This window comes from Galeopterus variegatus, unplaced genomic scaffold (assembly GCF_000696425.1).
Source record: "Galeopterus variegatus unplaced genomic scaffold, G_variegatus-3.0.2 Scaffold2948, whole genome shotgun sequence".
Lineage (NCBI taxonomy): Eukaryota > Metazoa > Chordata > Mammalia > Dermoptera > Cynocephalidae > Galeopterus > Galeopterus variegatus.
In genome coordinates, this window is record NW_007729059.1 from 176,989 (window position 1) to 192,228 (window position 15,240).

At 38.6% G+C, this 15,240-nt stretch overlaps 1 protein-coding gene across 1 annotated transcript in view; it reads left to right on the forward strand.

The window, feature by feature from the left end:
* Nucleotides 1–15,240, forward strand: part of LOC103599404 (mineralocorticoid receptor-like) — a 126,260-nt gene that overhangs the window by 55,896 nt on the left and 55,124 nt on the right. The gene's annotated exons all lie outside the window — the stretch shown is intronic.

Below are 15,240 nucleotides of genomic sequence, written 5' to 3' on the forward strand. Positions count from 1 at the left end.
GACATGTGATGTAGCCCAAAATAGTGACTGCAAACACAGGCTGCTGTTGCTGGGCAGTTGTCAACTGCTTTAAAAAAAAAAAAAATCTTCCAGCGGGACAACAAATGGACCTTCAGAAATGAAAAAGGGATTTAGGCAAAAAGTTAATTTTAAAAGGGATTTGGTGAAATGGCCTTTCTGATGCTGAAAATGAATGTTTTTTTTTGAAAAAAGGAAACTTACATTGTACATAAGGTCTGGTTTTCTAGAGTATCTACCAAGGGTAAGTTAAGTGAAGAGGGCTCTTCACCAGTGTGGGGCCATCCATGCTGAAGTGCACAGTTCCCGTATTTTACTGAACAGCAGCAACAACCAGACCTCAGATTTGCTAATGGCTTTGGACATATAGCAAATCATTAAGCAATATGTCATTCAGATAGTCATAAACATTAAACTAGTTTTGAAGTTACTGTCCCTTTTAGTTAAACTCTCTCGTAGCTTTAAAGTGTAAAGAAGAAAATGTCTCACGTAACATTGGTAAGCATAAAAATAAGATTTTAAAGGAAAACAAGATTCAATGGTGAAACTTCTTTGACAAGATTGTTTTTTAGGAGGAAAACAAAAACAGCAACGGAAAGGGTTTAAAATATGCCTTAACTGTCTTCGAGAGGTTTGTACCCCAGCATTTGGATTCCCACAGTGACCACACTCTCTGGGTTCTCTGCCTTTTAAAGAGCTCCAGATCTGAGGAAGTAGGAATTAAGGAGCAAGATATGGGGGAAGTGGGCTGTGGGGGACCTTAGGACCCTTGTTGCAGAATGCAAGGTCAGGAATTCACTTTGCATGTCGCTATTGTTGAGATCTAAATCTCAGAGACCTTGATACTGGGATCTCTTAATCTCTAACGGCCTTGTTTAATAGCACCACATATACCCACCTAAATTCTGAACACACTGAATAATAGAACAAAGGAGTGGCTGGCGAAAGATAAAATATCAACCTTTTTTGGGTAAATAAGTTGAAGGATATGACTTAGTGGTAAGAGCCTAAAGAGCCTGCGACCTGAGCCCCAGAATTAGGCAAAGGTGGATCAGGAATGGCGTTCCCCAAGACTGGAGCACAAATACTTGCTCCCTGAGGGTTCCTTCCCAAGAAGGAGAAGACAGTGCTGAGGCAAGCAAGCCAGATTTATTCTTCCCAAAGAACTAATCAAAGCAGAGTGAGTAAGGGGGATAGAGGCCCAAGGTGTGGCATCTTGGAGCTCCCTCCACCTGGAAACGTCAAGGGTGGGGCAGAAGAGTTCCCCTCTAGGAGGCTCAGCCTGAGGCCCCAGCACCGCTCCTCTGGGGGGATGGAAAAGAATCTGGGGTACTGGGGCAGGGACTCATGTCAGTGTGCAGTGTGTTCTTTTCTACAGCCAGCCCTCCATGTGTTAAAGGGCTGTGCTTCCAAAGTGTGATAAGTCAGTTTTTTTCAAAAACAGAATTTTGGACATTATATCTAGTCTAGGATCGCTTTAATTTCCTTCCTGGTTAAGCAGCTGCACATAAGGTCTAGTTCAAGTACCTACTTCTTTGTGAATCTTTCTTTAAAGGTTGTAAAGGGTATTTGTAGGTGTTCACCATGTTTTGGGGGCTTCTAGAATCTGGTTCTTTTCCTAATTTTCCCTGAGATCTTTAGTGTTTGCTTGACAAAAGGGTACTACCCTGATTATCAGCCATGCTTATTGAGGATAGAGCATTTTTCCAGGTGTAGTTAGAGGAGCAGAACATTGAGATGGGGAATTGAAGGAAGTATATGTGTCTATAGATGTCACTGAATGTGAAATTAGACCAGCCAGAGAAAAGCAGAAATAAAATTTTTTCCTAAGGGCTGACACCGTGGCTCACTCGGAAGAGTACGACGCTGGGAGTGCCGAGGCCTCAGGTTCAGATCCTATATAGGGATGGCCAGTGTGCTGGCTGAGCGCAGTGCGGATGACACCAAGCCAAGAGTTACAATCCCCTTACCAGTCACCAAAAAAAAAAAATTCTCTCCGAAGATTAAAGAGGTAATGGGAAAAATGTGCTGCAAGTGTTGCTACAGCTTAGGGAGGAATATTAGTCAGGGTCAGACAGGCAGGGTACATGGGGGCTACATGTTGCACTACCTGTTTGTGGTCTGGGGATGTCTGTAAGTATGGTGTGTTTGATTCAGGGCTGACCTGTATGTTTGCACATGTGAAGAGATACAAATATTCAAAGGACCAATCCTATGAGATTTTTCTTTTTGTTAAAATAAACCACGAAAGATATTGTCCTTCACACGAGTAATAAAACCACCAAAACTAAAAACACCAGTAAAAATAGTCCAGTGTTATTGGATCATATGCCTCTGATCCAAGCTTCGGTTACTCATCCTGAAATGGTAAGTTGCACTAAGCACATCGTTGAGCTCTGATCTGCTGCCTCCCCTCCATGTGCCCAGGGGCTCCGTGAAACTTTGAATATGGTGCTTAAGAGGTTGGACTTGCAAGTTTAAGTAGTTAAGGGCTCTAGAAGGCCTGTAAACAGATGGTGATATAATCGGACTTATGATTCAGAATGATCACTGTGCGGGCTCTAAGAAAGATGGGTAAGCTTGCATGGAAGTTGATGGCCCTGCCTGTGGGCTCTACGGAGCCCTGAGTTTCCAGTGGAGTCCCTCCTGAGCACTGATGCTCCCAACAGAGGGCATTCCCAGGGAGGTCCCCTACTTTCATTTCAATGGGAGGAGCTCTTCTTCTTTTTGTTTTTTTAACATATCCAAGTTATTTAAGAGTTAATTTTTTTTTTAATTTTTAAAGTTTAAATATCATTTGATTTAGAAGTGGTAAATTAGTAGAGGCAGCAAACTAGTTACAAGTCCACTGAAATAATAATGGTAATTTGCAATAATACATGATAGTAACAGTAATAATGATAATAGCAGTTATGTAGTGATAACAACAGCTACCATCCATTGTAACCTTACTGTATGTCTGTGACTGTTTTAAGTGCGTTATATGGTGTTTCAATCCTCACATTAACTCATGAGATAGGCACTTTTATAATTCCCATGTATGAAAAGGTTAAATAACTTGTCCAAGATCACACAGATAGTAAGTAGGATTCAAACTCCATAATTTAGAAGTGTAACCAAGAGAGCCTGAAATAAGGAGTGGAAGTCCTGGTATACATAGATAAGCTTCCAGAAAAAGGAGAGAGAATCATCAGGACTTTGTGACCAATTGAATGTAAAGGATTGCAGGGGGAGAAGCTGGAAATCAAGGAAGACCCTGAGGATTCTAGTTCAGACAACTGGTTGTAGCTTTAAAACCGAGAATTTAGGACCCTGGAAGAGGGCTGTCTGTGGCGTGGGGATGCTACATTTGATGTTTGAGCATGGAGAGTTTGAAGTGTCAGAGACATTCAGATAGGTCAGTGGATAGGTGGATGTGTGGGTCTGAAACTCCAAAGAAAGAGAGGGCTTTGGAGCCCACGAGGCACTGGCAGCCCCCTGCATGTCCTTCGTTAGCAGATTGTGTAGATATTGCTTGTTCCTTCTCTGTCCTTCTACCTGCCTGGGCTTCAGCCAAACAGACCCGTTGCTCACCGCACATTTAACTGTGTCTCTGCCTCTCCCTGGGCTAGTCGTTTGCTTGGAATGCCTGCACACCTGTCCTCCCCATGTTTCAAATCCAAAACATTCTTTAAGGCTTACCTCAGATGCTTTCTTTCTTCATAAAGGCTTCCTCATCCCCCTACTCAGATGCAATCACTTCTTTCTTTAAAGTGACACCATATCAATACCACATGATTTATTTTAATCATTTCAGTTTCCCCAATGTCATCCCACCCCCTAGAATGTAAGGCAATGACTGTGTTTTGCCTCTCTATGTCCTGCTTTTAATTCTTTGTGGAATGGAATTAAATTACTGTCTGAGAACACATTTTAAATCCCAGAACCTCTTTTCTTCTTTTCAAGGGCCTTGGTCTTCAACCTGCTTGCCTCTAAATATCTGCTACCCCAGCTTCTCTCATCCTCTATGGTACGGTTTCCCTCAAGACTCTAGGCAGAATGGAATTCCATTTCCCAGTCTCACCTTCCCTTCTGCCCCCGAATGTGTGTGCCTACTTAAGAGTTCTAATGTTAAGTAATACTAGAAAACAGACAAGGGAATATCAAGAGCAACAAGCGTAGTGCGGGGGCCATTGGTATGCCAGTTGTATGGCTACGCTAATCATACCTAAAGCCAAAACGTTTCATTATTTTAGTTATACTAAGTTTCCATTTGTATTGTCAGGGCTAGGGCTCAAAGACCCTACAAACCCATTGTACAGACTGGGTCACCAGACCTCTCACATGCCAGGCTGGGTCACCAGACCCCTCACATGCCAGGCTGTGTCACCAGACTCCACATTCAGGTCCATGCTAAGCAATTGAGAAAGATCCCAGGAGCCGTTGGAGCCACTGGCAGACAACACGAGCTCAGTCCTCAGCAGTAGCAGCAGCAGCTTCCAGCAGCAGAAGCAGCAACAGTGGTGGCCGCTTGGGGCATCCCAGGGGCACTGGCAGCAACAGCCTCCAGCAGCAGTAGTGGCCTCCCTGTGCCCCCCCCCCCGGGCATCCAGGGGGCAGGGGGCATTGTGGATCAGAGCCACTCATCCTTTATATTTAAGTCCATAACCCAGGACACCTAGGTTCACATGCGCAATTATGTTAGACAATAACCAAGGAACACCTGAGCACATGTGCATATTTACGTCAAATGCTCAGCAAGATTCTGAACTTCTGAGGGGCCCTGACCATTTTCCTTCACTTTTCCCTACAACAAGGAAGTTATAACTTGCAGAATCTGATACCACTCTTCCGGTCTTGGGCCCTAGAATCCTCAGCTGAGTTACCAACAGATTGCAGAGTCCCAGCTTTTTGTCCTGTGTTTACGCTGAGGATATAGTTCCATACTCTTGCACCCTTGCCAGCTTTTAGAAAAAGACTTGAAGATGGGATCAGGACTCAGTAGTATTTGTCTTGTCTCCAGTGGGTTCCTTTTCATCTAGAGGCCTTTCTGACTCAGTGGTGATAGTCTACTCCCACAGGAAGTTCTTTACTCACTTATATTTAATTATGTTTAATTAAGAGTTGATCATTTGTTCTTTGAACTTATTCATTCTACTTTTTATTTTCTATAGAGCGAGCTGACCATATAGATGACAGATGATAACATCAGGACCACCATTTTTATTTTTAGTCTTTCAGGCCAAGCTTTGTGCTTTCTGTTTTATGTATGTTCATTTGAATCCCTGTACCAACCTGCAAAGCATGCATTGCTATCTCCATCTTGTAGATTGGGAAACCAAGGCTCAGAAACCCTGAGCAACTTGGCTGAGAATCTCACAATTCCTTATTGACTGAGTTAGGATTGGGACCCAGGTGTAGCTGGTTACAAAGCTGGTACCTTTCCCTCTTGTCTTCTCCTCACTTTTCCGCCCTTTCTGTTCTTGCATTATTGATGCTTTAAGACCCACATGTTACTCAATCTGTATTTTCTCATTTGGGAACAGCCCAAGTATAACATAAAGTTAGTTCTCGATTTCAAAGTAATCAAGGTTTTTAACAGAACACTTTTTGTTGCCTTTGGTAACTTTTAAAATAATGAAGTTAACTTTTAAGCACTTACTGAATTATTCTAAAATTTATCGTATGTTCTCAGATGGCTAGGAGAGGAGCTCAAATGCTTTCATCATAAAGAAATGATAAATTTTTGTGATGATGAATATACTAATTACCCTGATTTGATCATGAGTAATTAGCACACATTATATGCATGTGTTGAAATATAACTCTGTACCCCATAAATATGTACAATCCATACATGTCAATTAAAAAGTAAACTAAAATAATAGATAAGATTTTTAAAAAGAGAAAAGCAATGCCATAGTTTAAAACAATAGAAACAAAAGTGATACCTTTGATTTATTTTTCCGTACTCAGTTTTGTTGTTTTTTAAGTCCATGAGGCATTTTCCCACTGACTTGAGTACTGCGGGTTTTCCTGTAAGTCTTTGAATTTGTGTTTCACATGTACTAACTTGAACAAAGCATCTTGGTACTCCATTCAGATTTATTCTAACCTTGGAAGCTTTCTATTCTCTATGATGACTGCCTTTTCTCCAAAAAGCTGCTACAAGCTCAGGCAGGAGGTACATTGGACTAGTGCACACAGATGAGAGAGTGACTCAAGTTCTCTGAGTTCTACTGAACAGATTTACATTTTTAAAACAAGATTTGTTTACATCTAGATGACTCTGAAACGGCTATGATTGCAGGCAACCTAACCAACTTCAGTGGGGACTGATAATGGCTGTATGAGGGGAAGTCCCTAGGACCTGGGACACCAAGAATGTACAGAATCCCTGCTTGGGATTCTTTCCCTGGGTTATGCTGTTTCTGCCTTCCACAGAACTGTCTACTTCTCCCTTGCAAATCCTCAGAGCCCTATTTCCTAATGGGTGTGTGTGTGTGTGTGTGTGGAGGGAGAGTTGGAAGGGTAGAATCCTAGAGATGGGGCAAAAATGATTTGTATGGATAGATCTTTTGTAAGCCAGTTACTTAGGAGTCAGTAGGCCTTGTGTGAACATTCATCACTATGGGTTTATGTGTATATACAATATTCTGTATGAACATGTAAGTTATGTGTGTTGTATTTTAGTTTATCAGAAATAATACATTTCATTTATTCTTTCAACATTTATGCAGTATCAACTATGTTCCAGGAAGTGTGCTGTTTGTATCATCTCTACTTTCTCCATTATCTTATAAACTAATTCTCCATAGTGTCTAATACAGTACCATAGTGACTATGGATGGATGCTTAGCAAATTTCGTTCAAAAGTTTTATTTTAAATGAATATTTTGGAATGGTCAAATCATCTCCCACTTACTTGAAGCTATTATTTCTCTCCGTATTATGGAAATGTATATTTTTCTCTTTGGAGTATCTATTACAGGGCTTGCTACCAGCAAGCTAGACAGAACTTTCTCTAAATTTTTATGAGAAATAATTATCTATATGAAAATTGTGGGACATTTGCATTTCCCCTAAAAGCTTTTAATTTATTTAGTTCCTAACTTTTTGTATAGATTCTTGAGCATGGATGCATATTAATATGTGTATCAATATTGATGGAATAGATTGTGAGTTTTTAAACTTGGGGGTAGGGTGGGTCGCTGGATTACATTCTTGACTTAAATAGCCTACAGGTGTTTACATTCCTTAAAAAGGAAATATATTAGACACTGGTAGGTTCATATTAACATTTTGAAAAATTCAATTATTTATGGACATATCCCTCAACTTAATCTATTAAAATTAATTTGTCTAAGAGAAAAGCAGTGATGTAGAAGGCTTACTACTTCTGAGAAGAACTTCTATTATGGAGGCTGAATTTTACATTCTCATTTGCCTGTCATTGAGGTAGGTTTCAGTGAGGTTCCCCATATATTTCCAGGTCTTTGCATTATGGACATAAGGTAAGATTCCAATTCCTGGCCCCCTTGTGGTTGGACAGGATCACTGCACTAGATCTGAGCAATAAATAGAAGCTGGAGCATTAGATTTCCTAAGTCAGATTTTACAGGCCCTCAGTGGTGAGACTGATTATGTTTATTATGGTACCTGCTCTGTCATCCTGGGGCCTGGAATGAGAAGACATGGAACAGAATTTCCAGACTATCTGCAGTTGCCTAATTTAGTTATCTTTATAAAGAATTAACTTTTGGCTTTGTTGATTTTTCTCTATTGGCTTTTTTCTTTGTCGTTGACTTCCACTCTATTATTTCATTCAATCTATTTACTTTGGTTTTAGTTTATTTTTTCTAACTTTTTAAAGATAGAATCTTATATCATCCATTTTAAACCTTTCTTTTTTCTGATATAAAATTATAAAATTAAAAATTTTTACTAAATACTACTTTAGCTGCATCCCACAATTTTAATGTTGAATTTTTATTAGTTTGAAATAGTCATTTTCTTTGTAGTTTCTTCTTTGACCCATATTTAGAAGTGTGTTGCTAAATTTTCAAATATGTGAAATATGGGATCTTTTATCAGCACCGCACTCTCCCGAGTGAGCCACGGGCCAGCCCATTAAATATGGGATCTTTTAGATATCTTTTTGTTACCAATTTCTAATTTAATTCCTTTGTGGTCAGAAGTTATATTATGCATTATTTCAATTCTTTTAAAATTTAAGACTTGTTTCATAGTTCAGGATATGTTCTACCTTAGCGAATGTTCCATGTGCACTTGAAAAGAACATGTGTATTGTGCAATTGTGTGGCTTCAATGTTAATTAGGTCTAAGTATTTGATAATATTGTTCAAATATTCTATAACCTTACTGATTTTCTAGATAGTGATTGTTCTATTGATTGCTGAGTGAAGGGTTTTTAAATTTCCAATTGTGATTTTAGATACATTGCTTTTTCTTTCAGTTTTGTAAATTTTCGTTTGATGTATTTTGAAGATCTCTATTAGATGCCTAGATATTCAGGATAGTGTATCTCAGTTCGATCAATAAAAAATGACATTCTATATCTTTGGTGACATTCTTCGTCTTCAAGTCTTTTTTGTCTGATTTTAATATAATCACATCAGCTTTTTTATGCTTACTATTTACATTGTATATATTTTCCATCCTTTAACCTTTAATCTGTCTGTGCCTTTTTTTTTTTTTTTTTTCCTTTTTGTCTTTTTCCGTGTCCGGCAATGGATCGCAACCCTCAGTGTTGCCCCCGTACCAGACCGGGACCGGCAACAGGATCGCAACCCTCGGTGTTGCTCCCACGCCTCGCTCAGCCAGTGAGCGGGAACCGGTCTGCATGTGGGATCCGAACCCTCGGCGGGAGCGCCACCACGCTCCCAAGCGGCGCAATATAGCAGTGCGCCACCGGGCCGGCCCATGTGCCTTTATATTTAAAATGCACCTTAGCATACACTTGGGTCTTGCTTTTTAATCCAGTCCACCATCTTTGACTTTTAATTGGAGTGTTTAGACCATTTACATTTAATGTAACTATTGCTATATTCAGGTTTCTTTCTTTTACCTTGGTGTTTGTTTTCTTTTTGTTCCATTATTTGTTCACTTGTTTTTCTTTTATCTGTCTTTTTCACTATTCCATTCTATACCTTTGTTGTCTTTTGAGCCACATTTCTTATTATTATTCTAATGGCTGCTTTATGGCAGTGTTTCTCAAACATTAATGTGCATCAGAATTATGGTTATAAAATACAGATTTCTAGGTCTGTCCCATAGTTTCAGAGTTACTAGGCTTGGAATGAATACTGTGAATTTAAATTTCTGATGAGTTCTGAGGTGATGCTGATGCTACTGGTGCAGAGACTATACTTTGAGAACCATTGCTTTAGAGATTACAGGATATGCTTTTTACTTATCATATTCTACCCTGAATTATTCTATACCATTTTGAATATAATGTAAGAAACTTACAGCAGTAGAATTACATTTATATCCCATCCTGTTTTTAATGTTACATTGACAGATATTTTATGTATATATACCCCATGATAAGTTTATTATTTTTGCTTTAGAAAGTCACTTTACTTTTAAAGGATTTAAGAAAAGGAAGAAAAAAACTTTAATTTCCAATATATTTACCATTTCTAGTTTACTCCTTTGTTTTCTGTATATCCAAAATTTCTGTTTGGTATCACTTCCCTTTAGCCTGAAGAACTTCTTTTTTCATTTCTTATAATGCCATTCTAGCAACAAATTACCTTAGTTTTAGTTTATCCAAAAATGTCTTTATTTTGCCTTCATTTTGAGAAATATTTTATTAGTTATAGAATTCTACATTCATAGTCTTTAAAGATGTTATACATTGTTTTCTGATGTCAATTGTTTTGATAAAATATCAACTATTACTTTTACTGTTGTTCCCATTTATGTTATGTAAATTTTTCTCTCCCTGGCTGCTTTTAAGAATTTTCTCTTTATATTTGTGTTTCATCAATTTACCTATATTGTGCCTCAGTAGTTTTCTTTGTATTTATCTTTTGAGTCTCTTTTTTAACTGAATTTAAACATTTATATATACATTTTGGCCTATTCTTTCTCTTATCTCCTTCTGGAACCCCAGCTGCACAAATATTAAATTGCTAATGCTATTCCACAGGCCATTGATGCCTTGTTCCTTTATTTTAATTTTTTTCTCTTTGTTTCAGTTTTAATGATTTCTATTTACATTTTTAAAAATTTCTTGATCCATTGTTGCAGTGTTTAGTATAGTGTTGATTCTAGCCAATAAACATTTTATTTTAGATACTGTATTTTTCAGTTCTTGGATTTCCATTTCTTTTTGTTTATATGTTGGTTTTATTTTGTTTTATTAGTTTCAAAATCTCTAAGTCCCCATTTCTTTAACCTTTTTAGTCATCGTTTCTTGTATATTCTAATGTATCAACTTTAAAATTCTTATTTGCTAATTCCAACCTGTGGGTCATTTGTGAGCCTGTTTCTACTGACTAATTTTTCTATTGACTTTAGTTCACATTTTTCTGCATATATATACATATATATTTATTCTTTCTATTTATCATTATAGTTTTATAGTTATATATTTCTAATATTTGTTATCTTCTGGACCTTCTGGAGACTCTAGATTCTGTTATATTTCTCTGAAGGATATTGAATTTTGGTCTAATAATCAATCAAATTATTGACAGAATTGTAATGCCTATGCTTTTTTTTAGGATAGGTCTGTTTTGCCTTTGTTTTAGTCCCAAGGTGTATTTCTTCCTAGGACACAAACCTGGAATTTCAGTGGGAAGCCTAGGGTATTCACTGAGTCTTTCTAATTTAGTGGGATTCAAACTCTGTTCCTCTGTGATGGGCAGCAGGTGGAATATCTGCTCAGATTTTTCAGCCTTAAATTGTTGTTTTAGACCTGGACCCTTTGGAGTCTTATGCTCTTTTCAGGGATCAGCCAAAAATTTGAGGAGAGTTTATATATAGATTTTATCTCTTTCTACAGCTCCCCGCCTCCCCAACACCCTCCTATCCAGAATTTCCTCCTTTAATTTATAGCTATTCTGGCAGTTCCAAAGTCTGTTTTGTCTTCTTAGTCCAATAAGACTTGAGACTTTTTGCTTGGTTTCTAGTTACCCTGCACTACATGGAGTACAAGACCGTCAGGCAAAAAGCCATTCAAACATGAATCTTATCTAGGGTGACTGAGAAAATTTTCCTTCAGCTTCTGCCTGCTTTTGGTCACCCCTCAGTACCTTCAAGTCTTTCTCCCCAACCTCTTCGGTGGATGGTTGATAATTATCTGTAGGAGGTTTATCTAATTTGAGCTATTCTGTCATTATTAGAACTAGAACTCTCCTCACATTGGACATGTAACTTGAATGAAAAATCTTTGTTTTCTTTACCACTGAATTTTTTTTTTAACCACAGGATTATTCCTGTGGCTATATATTCTGACTAATATAGAGAGGCTGGCTATGAGAACTTTCAAGTGGACTGTTAATGGTGTCCCCTACTTCCATTTTACTCACTTATTACATAACTTTAAGATCAACACAGCTCTGGACCTGACGTTCTATAAGCAAGAATCTGCAGTGATATCCTAATGCCTGCTAAATAAAATCTGAGTTCCTTTGCTTGTCATTCAAGGTCTCCCCTCTCTGGTCCCCAGCATTCTGGTTGTCTGCCCTATGTTAGCATTAGAGTAGAAAATCACTTACGCTAGAAATTCTAAAATGTGATTTATTCTGGATTAGCTGTCCTAACACTAGGAGAACACAGTGTTTAAAAAGGATATGATCAAAAGTTTTTTAGTCTTCTAGATGAGTTCTCTTGTTTTTGTTGTGAGTGTTGTTGCTATTGTTTTAATATGAATTAAGGGATGAAACACACATTACATATTTGTATAGGTACAATTTAAATCTTTAATGTTTATACAACTGAAAATATAAATGACAGAATTATTTGAAAACTATCAAGAAATGTTTGCAACAGTCTCTCACAATTCTCCTGTCCTATTTGTAGAAGATTAAATGTTGTACCAGGAAGGAAATCATTCCACACTTGTTACAGTAACATGGATTTTTTCAAGGGTATTCATTTAAGAAAAATCCCAGCTTTTGGAAGTCTCTTTTTTTGAACACTCAGAGAAGACTTTCTAGTGTGTACATAAGACAGTGGCCATTTGTTATGCATTCTTGTATGCCCGTGACCTAAGAGACTTAGTTACATTTATTGTAAATTCACAGAAGTGGAAAGAACCTTAGACTCCATCACACCATCCCCCTGTGCAAATGTTGTGTGGCCTTGCACACATAAGAGGTTTCCCATAAATACTTGTTGAATTGAAACATTAAAATTACAGTTAGTTATTTCTTTGGATTTTAAAGTTTATTCAGTTCATTGTGAGTTATAAGTGAAATCTATGGTTTTGTATTCAGTTTCATACCTTGCAAAAAGTACATAATACCGGTTGCCAATGGAAATTCTGGCTGATAAAAAGTACATGTGCGTCACTCAAAAAATGTTCCTATGCTTCTTGTTTCCAAAGAGCACTTTTAGCATCCTGTTAGACCACCAGTAAATTATATTGCAAATTGGTGTTTAGGAAACCCTCTGGCCTTAAGGCACATAAATATTATCAGGCTTTCTGAATTCTGCTTCCAACTCTACCTTTTTGGGAACTCACTTTACCAATTCTAGCATAATTTTTTCTTGTGAGCAATAGTAATGATAATAATTGTTCCACCTGGTACTCTGTAGGGCCTTAAATTTTTATTTTAAAAGTGGGGACCTCTTCTCTAAGATACTGCACAGCATCATAAAATGCTATATTAATCAGTTACCATCTTTACCATGAATGTTGATTGGATTTATATAATTATTACACTTACCTATCTTCAGTAAGAGACCTCAGTTTTTTTGTTTTGTTTTGTTTTTTGACGGGTAAGGGGATTGTAACCCTCAGCTCGGTGTCATCTGCACCATGCTCAGCCAGTGAGCGCACCGGCCATCCCTATATAGGATCCGAACCCACGGCCTCAGCACCACCAGCACCTCACTCTCCCGAGTGAGCCACGGGGCCGGCCCGAGACCTCGGTTTTTAAAAACGGCATTAGATTGTTATAATGGTAGGGGTTTTTTTCTTTGATAGATTTCTGTATTCTATCATTGTTATTTTATTGTTATTATTACTAAGATTTACTATAAGGTTACATAGAATGTGTTCTGGAGGAAATTATTTTAATTGAGTGTTTACTGTAATTTACCTAGTAACTCTCAACCAAGGGACTGTGATAATACCAGGCTGAAGGAAATGCTTTAAAGTCTGTTCACGGGCTGGCCCGGTGGCGCACTGCTACAGTGCGCCGCTTGGGAGCGCGGCGGCGCTCCCTCCGAGGGTTCGGATCCCACATACAGACCGGTTCCCGCTCACTGGCTGAGCGAGGTGCGGATGCAGCACCGAGGGTTGCGATCCTGTTGCCGGTCCCGGTCCGGTACGGGCGCAACACTGAGGGTTGCGATCCGTTGCCGGACACGAAAAAAGACAAAATAAGGAAAAAAATAAATAAATAAATAAAGTCTGTTCACTGCTTTACAGTAATCAGTGAGACTCTTTTCCTTGTTTGCATATTTTTAATGACCCATGATTCAGTCTTCAAGCTTCTCTTTCCAATCTATGCTCACCTACTGGATGATCTCACCCAGTCTTATGGCTTAAAATAATACCCATAAGCTGATTACATCTCTAGCCCAGACCTCTTCCCAACTCTGGCCTTGGATATCTAGCTGCCAGCACCTCCAGTTGGATGCCTATCAGGCATCTCAGACTTAGCATGGCCAAGACTGAGCTAGGATGAGTCCCCATAAACCACAGGCTTCTACTGTCTTTTCCATTTTAGTTAATGGCAGCTCCATTTTTCCAGTCGTTTAGCCCAAGAGTCTTAATGACTTTTCTTCTGTCAGCAAATTCTAGCAGGTCTACCTTCAGAATACATCTAGAATCTGACCACTTCCCACCACCATCACACTGACCCAGCCCACTCTCATCCCTCCCCTTGATTATAATAGCCTCCTTCCCCTTTTCTCCCTGTTTTTGTCCTTAGTCCACTGCAATCAGTTTCCAACACAGCAGCCAGAGTACTCCTGTTAAATGTTAAATCACACCCACTGACTTCTCTGCTCAAAGCCCTCCCATCCCACTCAAGTGAAAGCCAGAGTCTTAAATATGATCTCTAAGGCCCTACCTGATGCGATTCACGCTAGCTCTTTATCATCTTTTCTTACTTTTACTCATTGGTTTCTGCTCATGTATTCTGATGTCCTTGCTGTTCCTGAGACATGCCAAGTATCTCCCAGCCTTGCCCCTACCTCATTTGCTTTTTCCTCTGTCTGGTATATTTTCTCCCCCAGATGTCTATGCAGTTAGATCGAAGAATCTTTGGGTCTTTATTTAAGAATCACCTCCCTGTCAAGCTTTTCCTAAGCTCTCTAAAATTTCAACACCCTCCACCACCTGCACCGTGATATATGCCCCTTCTCTTCATTTTTCTCCCTAGCACATATTACTGTCTAACATTTTGTCAGATTACCTTGTCTATTGTGTTTCCTCAAAATTGAATGGAAGTTAACAAGAACAGAGACTTTTGTCTGTCTTGTTCATTGCTGTATCTCTATTGCTTCTAGTAGTGCCTAGTGCCTAGTGGATATTCAGTAAATATTTTTGAATAAATAAATGAATAATAGAGCTAGGCTACAGTTCTGTATTTTGCCAGTAGATGCTGCTTTCTAAGCCTATGCTATGCTCACATCTGAAATTTTTTAGTTCTAGATTGGTTTACAGAATAAAACAGTTCAACATTTCCAGTTGTATAATTTGAAAGTCTTTGCAGTGAAATCTCATATGTAGATGGCAGGCAGGCATAGCAGGTGAGACAGCTGCACGAGGGCCTTTGTTTAGGTTGATGCTATTGTGATGTCTGAAGGAAATATGCACCATTCCCCGAATCCATACAGCTATCAAAAAATTCAAACAATGGGGTAATGTGGCTACTTCTATGAGAACCTGTTTGGAAATGAATGCAATGTTGTCATATCTAATCTAAAGTCTCAGCTGCATTAAGCTGACCATCTCCTTGTCTCTATTATCCAAAAAAACGTGTTTCCCTTTTACTTTTTTGAAGAAGAGATTTCAAGGCAGGAAAGAGGAAGTTT